Genomic DNA, 18,361 nt, shown 5'->3' with positions numbered 1-18,361 from the left:
TTTTTTTTTGGCTTGCGAGAGCTCTGCGGTCTGAAACTGTTTGTGTGCACATGTGAGTGAGTGACACACTCTTACATGGGATTTGCAGAGGTCCTCTAGGCTCTTGGTTTAAAGCCAGAGGTACCATCTAGTGACCCTTTCTCTCTCCAGCCACATTGTAGATTATAGATGAACACCAAAACAAATCATTTATTGAGTTTGAAAATTGATTGTCATTATAGCTCTCCATTGTTTCTGTTCTTTTCAGAGAGTACACACTTACACAAAACCTCAAACGCACTCTGCCAATCCGCCTCCTACTTCCTCCGCACGGAGTCATGGCCCCACCACAAGCACAGGAATGAGAGAGGATGCATGACTTCAAAAGCCATTACTGATCAGTCTAAATGCAGATTGTGCACGCAAGGTTAGTCCTCTTGTTTCAAACACACACACACACATACACACACAAACTCTCCTGAACTGTGTTTGGAGCTTTATGAAGAAAATACATCACATAGCGAAAGGTCACAAACATGCAACAGTTCCATTCCTAAATACTAAAACTTCCTTAACTGTAAACATCCTAATTTTACAAGGCACAAAGTAGTCTTTATAGACCTAGATGCTGAAAAGTTCTATAGATAGCAAGCGGAAATCTTTTACAGTGTCTTGTAAAAATCAGTTAGATTATATAATAAAGGATATACCTGTGATTTTACTTTAGTCTTAGCCTTAGACTTTAGAGGAGTATGGGACCATGCTAATACTAATAAAACCATTCTGTCTGGCCTCAGATGCGTCTGACTTTTGGCCTGCTTCCAAAAAAGAAATAGACAAATGACAGCACTTTATTTCAGATGAGTTATTAAATATGCTCAGCTGGCCTTCTGGGCCTTTGAAGTTCGTCAACAGATGCACAGAACATTTCTAACATTTTCGATTCTGCTTTGCAGGGCACCATTATTTACTGTCTATATAAAATATGGTCTTTTAAAATGGGCAATAAACCATCTTTTATGGCAGCATTATCCTAGCCCCTACTGCGAGAATGCTGCATTTGCTTTTCAAATGAAGCTTGCTGGAGTTTGGGTTAGGCTTGCTGAATCAGAATAACATAGCAGGTTAAACTTGTGTTCTGAGTCAGTTTGACCTGGTTTGGAGTAAAACACTACGAAAATCCGAGGAGGATTGAGTTCCTTCACATCACTTTGTGATAATCAGTGTTATATTACTGACGTTGCTTTGTCTTTAACCCTTAAAAGTCTGTGATAGTGCTCATGCCATGAAAGATCATGTCTTATATATTGCTATATATTGCTGTTTTATCATATCATACAAGACAATCATATGGTTGTTCCTTATGCACTGCCACTTTTTCTAATTTTGCACTACATGTTGTCAGGTGTGTTTCACTGTTATTTCATTCTACTGTATACTCTGTATGCCTAGAATGGCAATATCATCTCAAAGCTCTCATATCTCTCAATCTTATGAATAAATATGGTCATTGAGCAACAGGTGTGTGCGCATCATCAACCTATCCATGCTGAAAAATATATTTCAAATATCACATATCTATTTAAAATAGGGGCATTTTTTTATTAAAACTAGCTATCAAAACTGGCCTATAAAATATAGGCCAATATATATATATATATATTGGCCTATATTTTATAGGCCAGTTTTGATATATATATATATATATATATATATATATATATATATTTATATATATATATATATATATATATATATATATATATATATATATATATATATATGTATGTATATAAAATTGCATTTTCCTTTAATAGTTCTTCACTTTTTTGCTTAATTTCTGTATATTTAATATATATCAACATTTTACATGATACATATGACTAACTGCTCATTTAGAAACAATTCTTGTGTATGTGTTATATCCTAAGCAAAAAAAAATGTAGGCATATGCTGAGATTTAGATTTCATTTCTATCATTAGATATCATAAAAGTAGTAAGTCAATGTGTGCTGCAGCAGCTGGTCTACTTTATTCAATCAGAATTACAAACATCTTTTCCAATGTTTTCTTGGGCAACTTTTCAGTTATGAGCTCTTTTCATTCCTTCATGTTTTCCAAAATAAAATTAAATCATGCCCTCAGAGGAAAAATCAATCTGTAAACCCAGGTGACAACTGACCTCAAATGCAATCGACTCCAATAGGAGGAACTGGCAGCTTTAACGGACAGGCCATTAGGCTTGTAACGTCCTGTGTTATAGCAGAAGAACAGAGGGAGCCACACTGGGAGCAAGCTGGCTCTATTAGAGCTGCACTTACTGCACAGTGGCTGTGTTATACTGACCTAATCAAGCACTGGGTTATTCTGATCGACCCCCGAGAGAGGCACAGAGAGAGGAAGAGAGGGAGTAATCCTCTCTCTGTAATCCTTTATCTGTCAGTAAACGCAGTTGTACTACATGGGTTGTACAGTTGTACTCTAGGCGATACACTCCATCTTAAGCTCATCTACTTTTACACAGACCTTTCTGACAGTATCTAGTAGTTGCTAGTAAATAGAAATGTACAGCTCACCTCAAGCGTAGGCTTCCTCTTTTCCTAATCTAGGCCTCCATGATGGCCCCCACTCACTCCAGTCCCCCCCTCGTAGTTGTGTGTAGATGGACCGCTCAGATAAGCTGAGCTGGAATTCCTGTCTGGGGGTTCTCGTGAGTGACCTGGGTGGCAAAAAAGGAGACTCAATGAAAATCACTCAGCACAAAACTCAATAAGGCTCTCTTCACTGTCTCTTTTTCTTTGCCTTTTTTATTTCCTGTTTTAAGGTTTCTCTTCTTTCATTAACTCTGTAATGGTTAATATGAAAAGAAAGAAAGTTTGTATCTTTAACATTCGTGTGACATTTTGTGAACCCTAAATATGAAATAAAAATATGCCTTTGATCTGAGGAGTCAAAATGGTCCTCATTAATACACGGATAAGATTAGCTTTAAAATAACATGAAAAATGTGGCTTAAACAAATCCTGTTTCTTAGAAACATTGAAAAGGTTATGCACAGGTCACTTTCCTCAGTCATGTTTACTCACAATACAGCACAGTATTGTGAAGAAATAAAACCACTTCTAAATGCACGCTACATTTTCTCTCAGACATACACACATATAGTATGCACATACACACACACACACAGTATAAACAAGTACACACAACTTGGCAAAGCATTATAATCCATTTAGACCTATGTTGTAAGCACTGTAGATTTTGGAATATGGAATAGAAAAACAATCATGACAAAAATTACATTCACTAAATTAGGATTTTTTCATTTTCGTTTGAGAAGAAAGAGAGAGAAAAGATGGAGAGACACAGATAGAGAGAGAGAGAGAGTGAGAGAGAGAGAGAGAGAGAGAGAGAGAGAGAGCATTTTCTGTGGTCTTCACAACCATGGGTCATTGTAGGCCAGGAGAAGTTCATTAGGAAGTGAAACTCTGAGTGATTGAAGGCTTACTTTATTCAGGAGTGAGCGTCACAACATAAATGCCACTTCGCTTTCTTTTGTAAACAAAATGCATGAAGGAAAATATTGTACATTTAGTCAGGGAATGAAACTGATACAACCTCTGGGTATTATCGTATACAGTCATATACAGTCTCTGGGCCAGATCATGAAAGAGCATGAAAATGTATTTATTTTACTCTGCAATGCATTTCTTGGCAATTTTAAATGTTTAACATTAAAATAGTCAGACATATCAATTATACCATTTTGAAATGCAGGACGAGATGTGTTTTCCATTAAAAGAGATTTAAATTTAGTCTAAATGTAGTGCATGGCCACTTTTATGGTATGTGGTCTTAAAGTACATGATGTGCTCATATAGCCTTCCTTTCATTTTGTAGTACAGCATGAATGAATCGTGTGAATGTTAAAAGCAAAGTTTGCTCATCACGGTAGGCAGTTATCACCACAGGAAAAAAAAACACTTTGGCCTTATATTATTACTCATTATTCTCACCTAAACGGATAAATAAATGCACATAGTATGTAAGCATTCGCATTCACAAACCTATATGCTCAGTGTACATGATTAAGAGATCACTGTTGGCATATTGCATACTCTCCCTCTCATGCACAACATGAGCCTTTCTTCATTACAAAGTGACATGAGTCAGTCCAGGCCCCATGGCACTAACTCTGCAAAGCCCTGCTCTATGTTGTGAAGCAGATGACAGTTTTAATGAAGTGGTACAGGCTGCAGCTGTGTCCGCCAACCTAAAATCAAGTGGCCTACGGGCCATTCTGACTCCGTCCCCCCTCCGGGTCCCAGTTTCAGGCCACGCTGACAGGACTGAGCTGGCTGACATTCCAGGCCCCTGCCCTGACTCAAGCACACAGGGGAGAAAGTGTGAAAGCAGTGCAGGGTGCCCTGTGACCAGCAGTCAAATAAAAACCTCCATGATTATGGTCATAGTATCAAGCATGCACACAACTCAGTCAGTCCACCCTACACAGGGGGACTATAAAGATGCACAACTGCAGAGGGAAGGAAAAACTTTTACTTATACAATATTAATATGATCTCAGTAAAAAAAAAAAAAACTCCAACATAAGTGTTTGTAAGTAATTGGTTTCCTGTGTTACCTGCATGACAAAAGTGAAGGTAAGGTAATAGAATTCTGAATTTTCTAGTTTTATGTAATGGTAAGTCTAATAGACAGAACCAGGCATGATGTAAACAGAAGCATTCTCTTGTCATCTTTAGGTCATCTGTGATTGACCAAACCTGGTCCACCCTTCTTTGCAATATGCCATAGTAGGTACATGAACAGAAGGCTCAAAATAATGATTGTTAACATTGTGGTTTCCTATCTAAACCTAAACATCTTCCAGAGTGGCTCTAAATCCACAAATCCCAATGGCATTTGCTAATTGGCATGCAGTGCAAGTCCTAGGTTCAAAACCCACATGTATTGCACAACCTCATTTAGATAAACTGTATATTAATGTGCCAGTCATGTTTTTTTAAACCCCCTTCTTCCTCAATTTGGTCATTTGCCAATTCTCTCCCACTAGCTAGCTTTCCCATATCACACAACAGCTAGGAACTGGTCAGGGTGAAAGCTAACATGTGTTTCCTCCCAGACACATAAAAACCACTGACCACATCTTTTTGAACTGCCACTCATGCTATGTCACAGGGCAGCTCACCACACTTGGAGGAAAGCACTAACTGCTCTCTTAGTGTCACCAATTTTGCTTTCTTGGACTCCCAGCCATGGATGGATGTGGCATCATCGCAATCTAACTCTCAAACCACAAAACCACAAACCATTTTCTTTTACGCCACTCTGAAACCCCAGCCGCTCACTTCTAACATAAAACTAGCTAACTGTGAAGATAATCCTGCTTTGACCTTGGATACTACAGTTTCTTCCAATGCTGGCTTAGCTGCTAATGTATTAGCCATATTACGCAGAGTCATTTAATTATTTGAAAATGTTTTTCATTAGCTCCTTAAACAATGGTTTACTGTACAAGGGCAGTTCTTCTCTTCGAATCATCATTACGTCTCTTAGTGTCCTGGATTTTCTCTTTCTCGATTGAAAAATCTACTACAACTTGAGCCCTGACCTAATAAATTGCCGAGAAGGAGAGTAAAATGGTGTGGAAAAATAGACTATGAGAAGATTAAATGTTAGTAACATTATTTTATATAATAATAGATGGATACATAGAAGCAGATGTACATTTCTAATTGGTAATTGGTACTGTATTTGTAGGCCTATGCTTTTTTCTGGTAGCATGATTTCAGTGACTTTGGTGATTAAGAGTAAAAACACTGGCAAGGGATTTTCCAAAGTAAAACTTTGCCTAGAGGCTTCAAGAGCAATTGTGTCTCCAGTAAACCACCATCTCTGGTTAAAAAGAGCGATGACATTTCTAGATCATTCTTGTAGTTCCATGATGCTCTTGGTTTTTGGTCTACTACCAATGATCAGAAAAGCAAAGCACCTCCCACTGTGCTGCATGGTGTCTCCTCCCACTGTGCTGCATGGTGTCTCCTCACACTGATGTTGGGTCAGGTGTGTCACCTCAGGCCAGATCTGAGAGATCTGGGGGTCTTTGCCTCGAGCCTGAGAGCAGGTGGTCTCTCCCCTTTGGTCATGGCCATGCTTCACAATATCCACAAGAGACATTGCTGGTTTGAGTGGTTGTTTTTTGTTCATGATCATGGCCATACCTTATGCCCTGCCTATGAGCAGCTGTATTTGGCAGGAGGAGTTTGAGGAGGGCATAGTGCAGTCAATCAAATAAGTTTGTTGAAGGAAGCTTAGTGAGGAATCCTCAATATCTAGGTCTCAGAAAGCCACTGGGTGGGTGGACATTAACTACAACACTGGAGAATTTAAAATGTCTCTATTCCAAGATACACTATATGGCCAAAGGTTTGTAGACACCAGACCATCACACCCCAATTTGTCCTTGAACATAGCATTCCAAAACCATGGGCATTAATATGGACTTAATCCCCCCTTCACTGCTATAACAGCCTCCACGCTTCTGAGAAGGCTTTCCACTAGATATGGCTATGGGGATTTGCACCCAATCAGCCACAAGAAGGCCTGATGCACAGTCAGAGTTCCAGTTCATTCCCAAGGTGTTCATTTGGGTTGAGATCAGGGCTCTATGCAAGCCACTTGTGTTCTGTTGTGTTCTGTGCACTGACCTTGGCAAGCCATGTCTTCATGGAGTTCGCTTTGTGCACAGGGGCATTGTCAGGCTGGAACAGGTTTTGGCCCCTTAGTTCCAGTGAAGGGAATTCTTATTGCTTTCTATACAATTGTGTGCTTCCAACTTTGTGGCAACATTTTGGGGAAGGTCCAAACTGTATGATGGCCTTACTGTGTATTATTCATTACATAACAAAAGTTCCATGTGATTGGCATGGTGGTGCAAGGATAGAGTTATGCCCAGTGTTCCCGGGATAGGCTCTGAATCCACTGCAACTCTGACAAGGATAAAACAGTTACTGAAGATGAATGAATGAAGTTTCATGTAATCTTGGTTTGTTTTAAAATGTTATTAAAACATTTAGAAAGGGCAACAAAGACTTAGAATTGAATATTCCCTTATTATAACTCTTATTATAATTGAAGAGTTTATAGTAACTGCAAGTGCAACTGCAGTGTGACTGTAAAAAAAATCTGTTAGTCTGTAAATGTTATTCTGATGTCATAAAGTTAAATGACCTCAACACTTCAAAGTGGGAAAACCATACATTGGAAAATACAGTGCCAATATGACTTAAGTGGCAATGACATGGACATTTTCTCTCTAACTCACCCAACACCTGCAGGTGTCTCAAAGGAGGCCTTCCAGACAAATGCACTTGGGGAGAAAAAAACAGGAACCATTACTGGTGTCTGGTGATTTCTTGTGGTTTTGTAATGGTTTTGTAATGGTTAGTAATGGTATTTTGTGTTGATATAATGATGTACAGGGCTCTGATGGTTTACCAGATGAGTTTGACTGATTTTAGATGTTTTTTCGTTTTGCTTTCTAATGGATCCAGATAGCCCTTTAATTGCGGCCTTGTGATAATAGATTGTGGTTTAATGGGAATTCCATAGTCTTCTGTGATATGTGACTCCATCATCCCACAGGTTGTCTGCAAGGAACAGTGAGCAGATATGCTTAAAAATGCATGGGAAAAAATTCTGGTTGTCACACAGAAATAGAATATATTATTCTGAAAACCTTTTAATTTACAGCATATTCACTGACAAATGTCAACAAATGTCAAATCATTTATGGGATTAGACCCACAATAAAACCATATACAGTAATTTAGTTTGGTTTTGTGGTTTAGTAGTCATTACTTTTTATATGGGACAAAACTACTCTCTGTATGTAACATACTATTGCATAATACTAATTATGTTGGCAATGGGCCAGAAAAATGTGTAGTCCATTAGACCTGCTAAACTTTTCTAAGCATGTCTACTCCCACTATGATGCTCCAAATCCATAAGAGTCTGATGACATTGTAGGCAGCTAACTACTCAGAAATAAGACATATCATAAATCAAAACAAAGCCCTTAATCACCACAAGAGACCATGTGTAGCCAGTGGGATAGAGGCTAGCCAGGAGGTGTGGAGGTCTGGTCCATGCAAAAACAAGTCAGCAAGTGCAGAAAATATGGAAAACAGCGAAACCTAGTACAAACAATAACAGTCATTTTTATTACATGAGTGCACTTCTGGTTCCAAGAGCAACGTGCAATGCTTCACATCACAAGTCTCAAGATACTTGTGTAGCGCTCTTAAACTGTTAGAGACTGACAGAACCAGCTAAACTTCATTTGCTTCACTTAACACTGTTCACTTCTATTGTCCAGAAGCCTTGCAATGTCAATCTTATAAATATAATTCTGATGATTTCATTTTATTACAAGAGCACTGTGTGGGCATAGGTCATGTTTTGGTGGTGTGCTGTTGCTGCAATGAAATCCCAACAAAATACATTTCTGGCTTCACAAACTGAAGTGTGTGTGTGTGTGTGTGTGTGTGTGTGTGTGTGTGTGGCGGGTGCCATGTTTGGCAAGAGGACCGGTGTTTGATTATGAAGTCATCAGTTTAAGCAAACTCCAGATGGCCTGGTGCAGAGTAAAATAGTGCCATCTGCTTACATTCAAACGCTCCACTTCTCTCCTTCTTCCAATTTGGCAGCACTGGAGCTAAAGTGTTCATAGCCCTAATGTCATTAGTGGAAGGTTTCAGAAGTCATAGCCAACTGACTTTCTCATTTCACTAGTTCACAGAGAGCACATTTCTGTAGGTTCAGTCAGTGAAAAAAAAAAAAAAACTTCCTTCTAGGTTGTAGACCTTTCATCCACCTGACAGTGGAATTTCCGCTATCTATCAGGATGACAGTAAAATGGACTAAAACTGAGAGAGATCACCCAGTCTTTAAGCATTTACAAAATAAATGTCATACTCTAGCACTACATGAATATTTACATACCGCAAGCATTTCTCACTAGTCATGGAAGCTGTTTTGATTAATCGACGGGGAAATGACTCTTGTATGGCCAAAGGTAAGAGTCATTTGTATCGGCTCACTGAGCATGCCTTGAAGCTTAATGACTTTAATACAATGAGAGCAAGAAGGCATGTTAAAACAATTCAGTGGTGGCAAAGAGCAACACTTGAAAAATAGCACGTATCCACTCTCACTAATGTACGGCTCAAACCCATTTGTAGAGCTACTTCATCTCACTTAAAGCATGTAAATGAAAAATCAGTTCAGCTGCATGCCTCCCAGAAGAAAAACAGCCGCGGTCCTCCTTGGCGGTGCTGTAATTACCACTGCAGCTGGCAATTCCCATTACGCCATCTTGCCCAGTCAGGAGAATGGCAGAGGCCTCTCGGCTACTATGCAATGCGCACACAACACCTGTAACATTGTAAAGAAAAAGTTTTTAGGTGAGCATGCTGGCTCTTCCTTAATCTCTCTTTTTCTTTCTTTTATTTGTTATTCAAGCACATCATCCCCTGGGCCCCATGGAGATTTTCATTCCCCATGCATTTATTCTCTGATTTTTGGCTCCAGCTGGGCACATGGAGAGATGCCCATGTTGTTTCATGTTCAATAAAATTCACACCATCCTTTTAAACAGTGAGGTACCAGTGTACAACTATGGGGCGAGTCAGTGAGGAATCAGAGAGACAGCACGCCTGGTCAATTGCATGCTGTTCCTAAAGCCACTCTGGATGATGACTGAATGTGACCGGTCCAAAACTGCTGCCTCCCTACTGCTCTCAGCCTCCTAGCCAAGATAAGCCATGTGACCTCATACTGGCCACACTGTAAACACAGCATTAACAACAGATAATGTAAAAGCCTAGCATAAAAACATTCATTTATGAGTATGTAAAATGTCAAAGTTCTTTTTTCCTTTGCCCAACATTTAAGCACTTGTAATATACCAGTTACAAGGGTTCCAAAGAACATGCAGATTCTGCTTTTATACCTACTTATTCCAACCATGGCTGTGCTAAGAGCATTCAGACACATTCACAAGTTGACAGGAGTGTACATGTCAGATGTGGATGTTCCAGTATTGCTGGCTGTAAAGGAAAAGTCCACCCTGAAACACATTAAATATGTTTATATTGAAATATTTCTGATGTGCTTAGCAATTCTGGTGCTAATTTGTTAGTTGGTGCTGTATTTTTATTATTCTTATGAGAAGTTAGCAGTTGTTTGCTGCACTGATTTCACAGGGGGACATTGCTAGCACATTTGACATTTAACAGGAGAAAAACAATCTCAATTTCAGCAATCACAAACTTACGCATGTGTCACTGTTACTACAATCAAAAGCATAAGAGCTTCTTTTCCCACTCACCATTTTCCAGCAATTTTCAATCATATTACTGGAGTATATTAGTGGAGTTAACAAGTTCCAGAATGCAATGCGGCTATATGAAACAGTTGCACTGAGTTACAACCAAGAGTCAGCTAGGTAGCAATCTACGAAACTACATGTCCTAAGTTTAAACCAAAAAGATCAACTCAGAATTTAAGAACATAAAATAAATCTTTTGCCAATTGATAATAAATGCTGATAAGCAAGTCACTGTGGATTTTCCATTAAATTCATGAGGTACCAAAACATCTTTCATTCGACTGATGTATTCGCAAAAGTAGTCACACATCCAAGCTATGACTCTGTGTGTGTTATATGAAATGACCTATTTGTCATGTATTTCTGTTTTCTTGCAGGTGCTCTGCTTAAAAGCATATAGAGGGGGGAAAAAATGCATGATGGAAAGCGTGGCACAGCCGGGTCACTGTTGTTTTTACTGAGTGGCTCTGTCAAACTTAAAAATGAGCATGCTTTGTGTTGCTCTGTCTCTCATTGTGCTGTATGTTTATATAAGAATTTCTGTCAAAACATGGAAAAAAGATAGATGTGGCTAATTAAAAGAGCATTTCTTTGGTAGTCAGTGTAATAGATACCTTTATGTGAGGTCCATAACTACAGCTTTCCTTAACATCTCTAAGGCACTTCTGGGATTGGATTTGACTCCTGCAAGAGCAAGATTGTTAATGTTTCATACATGTAAATACAAAGCATAAAGCAGACTTGTGCCAATAATCATTCAAACAATATGTAAAGAATAAAACATGATGGGGCCGAGCTGTTATTGGAAAATAATCCACTTCACTCCACCCCATGGTGGATTATTATCCAGTAACAGCATATCCCGAGGTGTTTTATTCCACTTTTACCACAGCAATTTTCCAGTCATTGCAAGTTTGAATTTATTAATGAACGTCATGCTTTTTAACCTTTTATAGTTATATTTAATGTTGTGGAGAGTCTGCAAGCAAGTTCTTGTTATTACTTACATTACAGCAGCAATAACAGTCATTCCTTCACCAGCATCTCTTTTTTCACTCTCTTAAACTTATTAAGAAAGAAAAAAACTGTTGTGTTGCAGGGAAACCTAAAGCACAATTACTTAAGACTATCCAGTGGCCGAAAACTTAATGTTACAATGTATGACATCCAAGTCTCCTTCCATAAATGCTATATAAACATCTCTTTTTTTCCCAATATGTTTATTATTAGACTTTTTTGTGGAGCATACACCATACAAATCCCTGTAAATGAACCGAAACCTTTTAGAACAAGTGCATTAATATAAACCTGTGATTTAACCTACAATTGGAACAGTCAGAGCTGCTGATACCTATCCAATCAGATTCAAGAATTCAACAGCAATGTAGTGTAAAGTGTGATAAACAACACACACATGGATCCTTTTCAGCACCACAGCACTTTTTCAGCATTAAATCTGGGGAAAAAAGGCATTCAGAACTCTGGTCTATGACTCTTTTTTGGTTAAAGTGTTGCTCAATAAGAATAAGAAGCAATATCATGATCATACTGTAATCTGTGTATAAAAATAGGAACTTTGTTATTAGGAATAATATGAACATGTAATATTGGCACACGACCTAATACACACATACACATATGTTAAACTTGGTTAATAACAAAAAACCTGCTCTACGTCCTGCGCATGGTTTTGTACATGTTCATCTCACAAGCAGATTCCAAAGATGCTTCCAGATGCGTCCAGAGTGCTGCTGTGCACATGCTTCATGCAGTCTCAGCACTGAGTGGAAAATGTGTGGCAGAGGGAGACCCCTTGAGTCACGGCTGGTAGGAGTTTTGGACCAAAACAGCATACCACACACCTGCTAAACCTTCAGACTTTGTGTGTGTGTTTTTGTGTGTGCAGAGTATGATTCCCTCCACTGTGTCAAAAGAGTGCTTTCCAGCTGATGGCAATTAAATAGTAAACTAGAAATAATGACCATCAATTTAGTTGTACATAAATTGTTCAGAACACAGTTCCAAGAAGAAGTTCATTACCTCAGTAACAAGTGAGTTGATATTAATCTATCTGAGCATGGCTCTGCCATTAACCTCTTACTTTCTTCCTCTCCTTTTCCCTCTTGCACTCTTTGTGCAACACTAACCAAATCTGGAAAAACAGGCCACCTCTCACAAATCGCAAGCTTCACTATTAATCAGGTGCTCCAGTGTGAACTGCACTGGGTTTGCTCAAAGCAGGAAGTAAAGAAGACTTTTGAGAGGCACAATTTCATAAGTTTTCCCACTCTCTCTCTCTCTCTCTCTCTCTCTCAATTTGCCTCTGTTAAACATCATGATTTGGATCAGAGTGAGTGAGATAATGGCCTGAAAAGACACTAGGGTGTTTTTATTTCTACTCTTTTTTTCCCTCACTCAGTAGAGCCACCCCTCTCTCCTCCAGTCCCAACTCTGGGACTTTGGACAATCTATCGTGGAAGGAGCAGACGTGATGGCCCGACCCAAGGTCAGAGTCTGGGCTACGCAGGAGGCAGAGTCCTGGCCCGATGCACCAAATCTTCCCTTCTCTCAGTCCAGCTGGAACGACCAGAACACAGCTCATGCTCTCCCTCATGCTGACAAGGGTGAATGAAAACAAACTTGTCGAAAAAGAATGAAGAAAGCAGGGATTTGCGAGGAGGGAAGCTCAAAGGGAGATGGTACTTCCAGGGACTTCAAAAACCTTCATGCTACATCTGTTGTCTATTACGATCCTCCAAAATTAGAGTCTCTTGGGGAATGTTTCCGAAATGACCTTAAAAAAAAGGAGATTCACATTTAAGTCTGAATTCCAAATAAATTTCATAGTAAAACTGCCGTTTACGTATCAGATTACTGCTCGGGCTAAGTAGCCTTGGTGACACAACTGGATGGAAACAACAAAATGGGATAACAAAATCACGGGCACAGAGATGATTGTGTTTACTGATTTCTCAATGTATTATGTTAATCTTTGTCAGAGAATCACAATTCATAGAATATGCATTGCTACATAACTCATTCATTTACACCGGTGTGCACTGACTATTAATGGAGTGTCTGAGTAGTGGAGATAGGGTGTTTCCCAGCCCTGTGGAATTGGCTTGGTCCCAGAATCTCAGTTTCAAAGCCTGAGATTGTCAGAAATTCTGGGTTATATCTCAGTGCTGAAAAGTAAGACAGACATAAGGAATATGATATCAGATCAGCACTCTTATTCTAAAAGGCTGTGTGAACGCAGACCCGGAATGTATCAAAATTCTGCTGATGCTGATAGATTTGGCAGATAACTGGACTGTGCTGAAAGTAAGCCCTGGCCAAGTAATTTCAATTCGAAACAGAGGACACTGGATACTTTTAAAATGACACTTACTCTATATTGCAATATGCCAGTGAAACAGCTACAATGCTGGAGATCCACTCCAGTTTTTACCCTCTGACAGCCAAGTTGTGCAAAGCAGACCAAAATTAATCTTCAACCTGAATGAGCCAAAACATTACTAAGTCTGGGAGCAAAGAGTCTACAGACTTCGGTGCTGCTGAGCGAAGCTGAAATTAAATCACACATAACCGCTTTAATCATATGACACATTTACATAAATACGATACATTACAACATACCACGATGCAACTACTAGCTAGAAAAAGATGCAACTTGGTAGTGATGATAAATCTTTAGTTACCAAACATACACCTTCGAAAACAGACTTTTAAGAGAAACCAACAATAGAGGTAGAGAAGAGGACAATATAGTGGTAAATGCAGGAGGAAGGCAAGCAAGCACTCTCAATTTGACAGACCTGGAGGAGAGTCAAGAGTGCCTGCAGTGGATAACTTCACTCTTCTGAAACACTGTTGTTTTAGGCAGGGAGAGATTTCACACAAAGAAACCCCTCTCAAAACAATCACTACATCAGACAATATCCCAGAGAGCACATCCCTCTGGAAAGAAAATAAATGAAAGCGCTTGTTTGGGCTCAGTTTTAAAAGGAGATAATAACCGAATTGGTCCGAACAGCCCCTCACTGTGAGGTTTGTACAACTGTGTGAAGTTTTGTTGAGCACTGTCATTCAGTGGGTTTGTGATTATTTTGATCTGTTCCTCAAACTGAAGACTAGAAATGTTCAGTCAATCAGTTTCACAAAGGAAGAGGCAAATCAAGTGAAATTAGATCACACAGAGCGAGTCTTGCTGCCTATAGTGGTGTTATCAGGAGACAAATCATGAACGAGTTGGTGATATTATTTTATCTCTCTAGTCTGGTAACATTTAATAGGACCAGTGAGCATGAAAGATGACCGGTGGTGCCACGCGCTTTTTGAGAGGAGAATTATGAAGTGCGGAAGAAGTCACAGGCACGGGAGACTCGGGGAGAATTCAGTGGTTCCTCTCATGTGGTCTTTCTTTGAATGTGCGCCTTTAAATGTCATGTTTTGGGGAAAGTTACAAGGACTGTGTGGAATTTCCAGCAGCTGCTTCTGTGCAGTGACTCAGGTTGTGGGGGCAACTGATGCTTCATGAAACTACATCTGCTAAAGCATGGCAAGGCTGAAACTGGCAATTGATAATCAGTCAGGTAATACGGTGAGCTTTAAAGCAGTATGACCCAGTTTAAGTTTGGTAGGCTGACCATATACAGTTCATCTCATGATGCATAACACAGCAACATCCTTTTTTTTCAAAGTCTCAAGAAATGCATGTTAACTGATCAAAGGAAGGACTGACTGGAAAATATCAACAGACGCATATGGCCTGAACCCATCCACTCAGAAAGCTTGTGGTTAAGGATACTTATGCAGTAACAAATGCTGTACAAAAATTCTGCTGTGTCTTATAGTGTCTGTTTGAGTGCAGCTTGGCTTATATGAACACTTTATCCACTGTGCAGGTCTGAAGAGACGCAAATACGGACGGGTAGCTCACAGAGGTTATGAAAGCTGTAGATGTAAAGAGGGCAGTGTAGCTGAAACGGCTCGCCTGCAGGGCAGTAAGGGGAAGGTCTCTGACCGCAGTGGACGGAGCTAGCAGGAGGCCCAATCTGTCTCACAGGCTTCAAGCACTGGTATGCATCTCATTAGGCTAACAGCTTGCCATCTGCAGGCGGAGAGGAAGTTTACTGTTGTGCGATGATGAATAATCTTTCACGCCGTATGTCCCGAGGGCTTATAACTATGCTTACTGTAACAGATCAAGCTACGCAGTGACAGCATTGTGGGAATGGATGATTAGAGGAGATTAAAAAAAAAGTGATGACACCATGTACTGAAATGAAATATCACATGAACTTGAGTTATACAGTCTACACCGGTACAGGTACAGATTTTTTTGGTGTGTCACATGATCATGAAATTTCCTTAAGACAAATGCTTTTTTTTAATTCTCTTTAAAAAAAAAAAAAAGACTTTATGCTTGCTTGGCTAGCGAAAAACGCTGTCACCCTTTAGTGCTTATGAGTTCAAGCTATAATACTGGCCAAAAAGCTCAGTGTTGCAAAAAGGTCAGTGTTGTTAGTGTGTTTTAAAAAAAAAATCCAGTATCATGTACACTGTCACATTTGGTCACAAAAGAAACAAGTCTGTTTACAAAATCATATTACAGACTTTTACAATCGTTGCTGTAATTGTTTATGTTTAAGATAGTCTGTTATTAGTTATTTTTGTTGCTGTACAAAAATGTGCTTAGCCTTTTGCTTAGCGTAGCTAGCTATATCAGTCACCTAATGAAGTAAATGGAACAGACTGGAAGCCAGTGACTGACAGAACAAAATGAAAACAGAACACAACCAATAATCTTTCGCAATTTATGTGAGCAAACCATATGCATATTATTTTGTGTGAAAAAACAGATGGATTATATTATCTAATGTATTACAGGGTAGGCTGAGTAGACATAATTGGTTAGAATCATAATCTACTTGGGTTTATTTGGTTTGTCAAAGTTGCAAAATGCAAGATTTATTTATGAGGAAAAATTCTCATGTATTACTATCAGTACGGGGAAATTTGTACATACATACTCACACATACACATGCACACATACACACACATGAATACACACAAATTAAGCAATAGAAGAAAAATGAACCAGAATAAGCACTGGTTCTGTTTTATCTTTAAAATTCAGAGCCCAAATTTCCAGATTATCAAAAATGGTAGAATATTTGATAGCCTTTAATCAGAAGCATGAAGAGACTAGTGTCTCTGATAAACAGGTGGCGTATGTATGCCAACCCCAGGTCACTACGTTCTACACCATCTCAACCTCCTCGGTCTGTCTTTGTCTGCTCCCTCTCTACTCAACCACTAAAAACCACAGGAAAGAACCTGGGAAAGGAAATGAGCCCAGAGAGCGCTGAAGTTTAATAAAAAATGAATGAATGGGGTGTCCCAGAGAGAAAGAAAGAAAGAGAGAGAGAGAGAGAGAGATGAATGCTTTCTAAAAGAAAAGAAAAACAAGCATATTCGGAAAAAAAAATGAACCCTGTACCCCATGGTTTTATTCTGTACTGGTGAAGCAGGTAAAATGAAACCAGTTGCTCTGGTTCTTATAAGAGAACATACATCAGCCATAGATTCAATAATCATTTCAAATCAGTGATGACACAGAGAGAGAGAGAGAGAGAGAGAGGGAGAGAGAGAGAGAGGTAGGTACACAGATCGTTCTTTACTTTTTCTTTCTTTTTTTGACACAATGACTCTGGATGGGGAGACAAACATTCCACAAATGCCATATATCCAGGCTGCCGGCGAATCATTAAACCGGGGAAGAGAAGCTGCAGGATGCCTCCTTTCTTCACTGTGTCTTCCCTTGTTACTATTAGACCTTTAATTGATCCAAAACATGAAACCGGTATTAACCTACAGCATGGGAAAGGAGGGGATGAGAAGGAGATCTGTGGAGCATTAAAAGGGGAGTTAAAAACATTGTGTTCACCACAGAGGATGTGTAATAAGGCCATAAATTAAAGAGATTAGGATCCAGTGGCATGCACTGTTTACACGCTCACAGTCACTTGAACAGGCTCTGAGCATAGTCGAGGCAAATGACGAGGGAAACACACAACACATATGTCCAGCGGCTGAAAAGTAGGAGCATACACCCCCACTGATGGATTTCAGCAGCCTCTATAAGCATTTAACCCCTTCTTTTAGAGGCAGCAGAGAAAAAAGAGAAAGCTGGCTGTTACCGGGGGAGAGAAGAGTGGACAGATGATGGCGTTTGTCAGCATGGATATCACCTCAGCAGTGCTATCGCCCTCAGGGCCGGAGCGCTCGCTGCTTTGAGCGCGAACATCTAAGTGCTTGAAGTGTAATGACAAGCAATCTATTTGGAAGCAGGTGATCAGAAGAACAAAGGGAGGATTCAGAGCCCTGGTGACATGCTGGGAAAGAAATGAGTGGTTATTAGCTCCCTGCGAAACCTGACAGACTATTTAAGGTCTGTTTCCTTTGATTGTGACAGTGTAATTGTTTGGGCAGATACAATCACCTCGCAGAGTTACCTGAGGCAGGTGAAACAGGACTTTCATTAAAGTGTGGGATACCCTCACAGGGAGCTGCTCTTTCTCTGGCTCTGACCTCTAATGGGATGTGGTTGAGCAGGCCATTCTCACAGTGTGAACAAGTTCCTTTAATGATTAATAGAGGCTATAAGCACAAAAGCAACATGTCAGAACTTTTATCAGAAAGCCATGTTTATTTATGCTGTGCTACGTTTCATTTCTCAAGAAACTAAAAATAATCAACAATTAAGCGATCGTATGTAATGTAAAAAGATCTAATAATATACAGATTAATTTGTTAGAGGAACTTTAGGAGTACGCTCTCATAGCATATGCAGTGATGCACTAAACCGAATGGTACGCTTGGATTACCTGGAACATTAACCCTTACCAAGTGAACCAAGTGAACAGGAAATCTAACCCTTATAAAAACCTTCGGCAATTCAT

General features: G+C 39.5%; 1 long non-coding RNA gene across 2 annotated transcripts; it reads right to left on the bottom strand.

The window, feature by feature from the left end:
* Window positions 1–7,604: 7,604 nt before the first annotated feature.
* LOC113526470 (uncharacterized) lies at window positions 7,605–11,478 on the bottom strand. Of its 2 annotated transcripts, XR_008302190.1 has the most exons (4): window positions 11,401–11,478; window positions 11,008–11,077; window positions 10,020–10,132; window positions 7,605–9,438 (listed from the first exon to the last, which is right to left on the bottom strand). It is a non-coding gene; the product is annotated as an uncharacterized LOC113526470 (long non-coding RNA). The 2 variants fall into 2 exon arrangements; XR_003402775.3 differs by having other exon boundaries at window positions 7,605–10,132.
* Between the last annotated feature and the right edge of the window lie 6,883 nt (window positions 11,479–18,361).

This window comes from Pangasianodon hypophthalmus, chromosome 1 (assembly GCF_027358585.1).
Source record: "Pangasianodon hypophthalmus isolate fPanHyp1 chromosome 1, fPanHyp1.pri, whole genome shotgun sequence".
Taxonomy (NCBI): domain Eukaryota; kingdom Metazoa; phylum Chordata; class Actinopteri; order Siluriformes; family Pangasiidae; genus Pangasianodon; species Pangasianodon hypophthalmus.
Note: the sequence above shows the minus strand (reverse complement) of the source record. Positions and strands in the feature narration are given on the sequence as shown.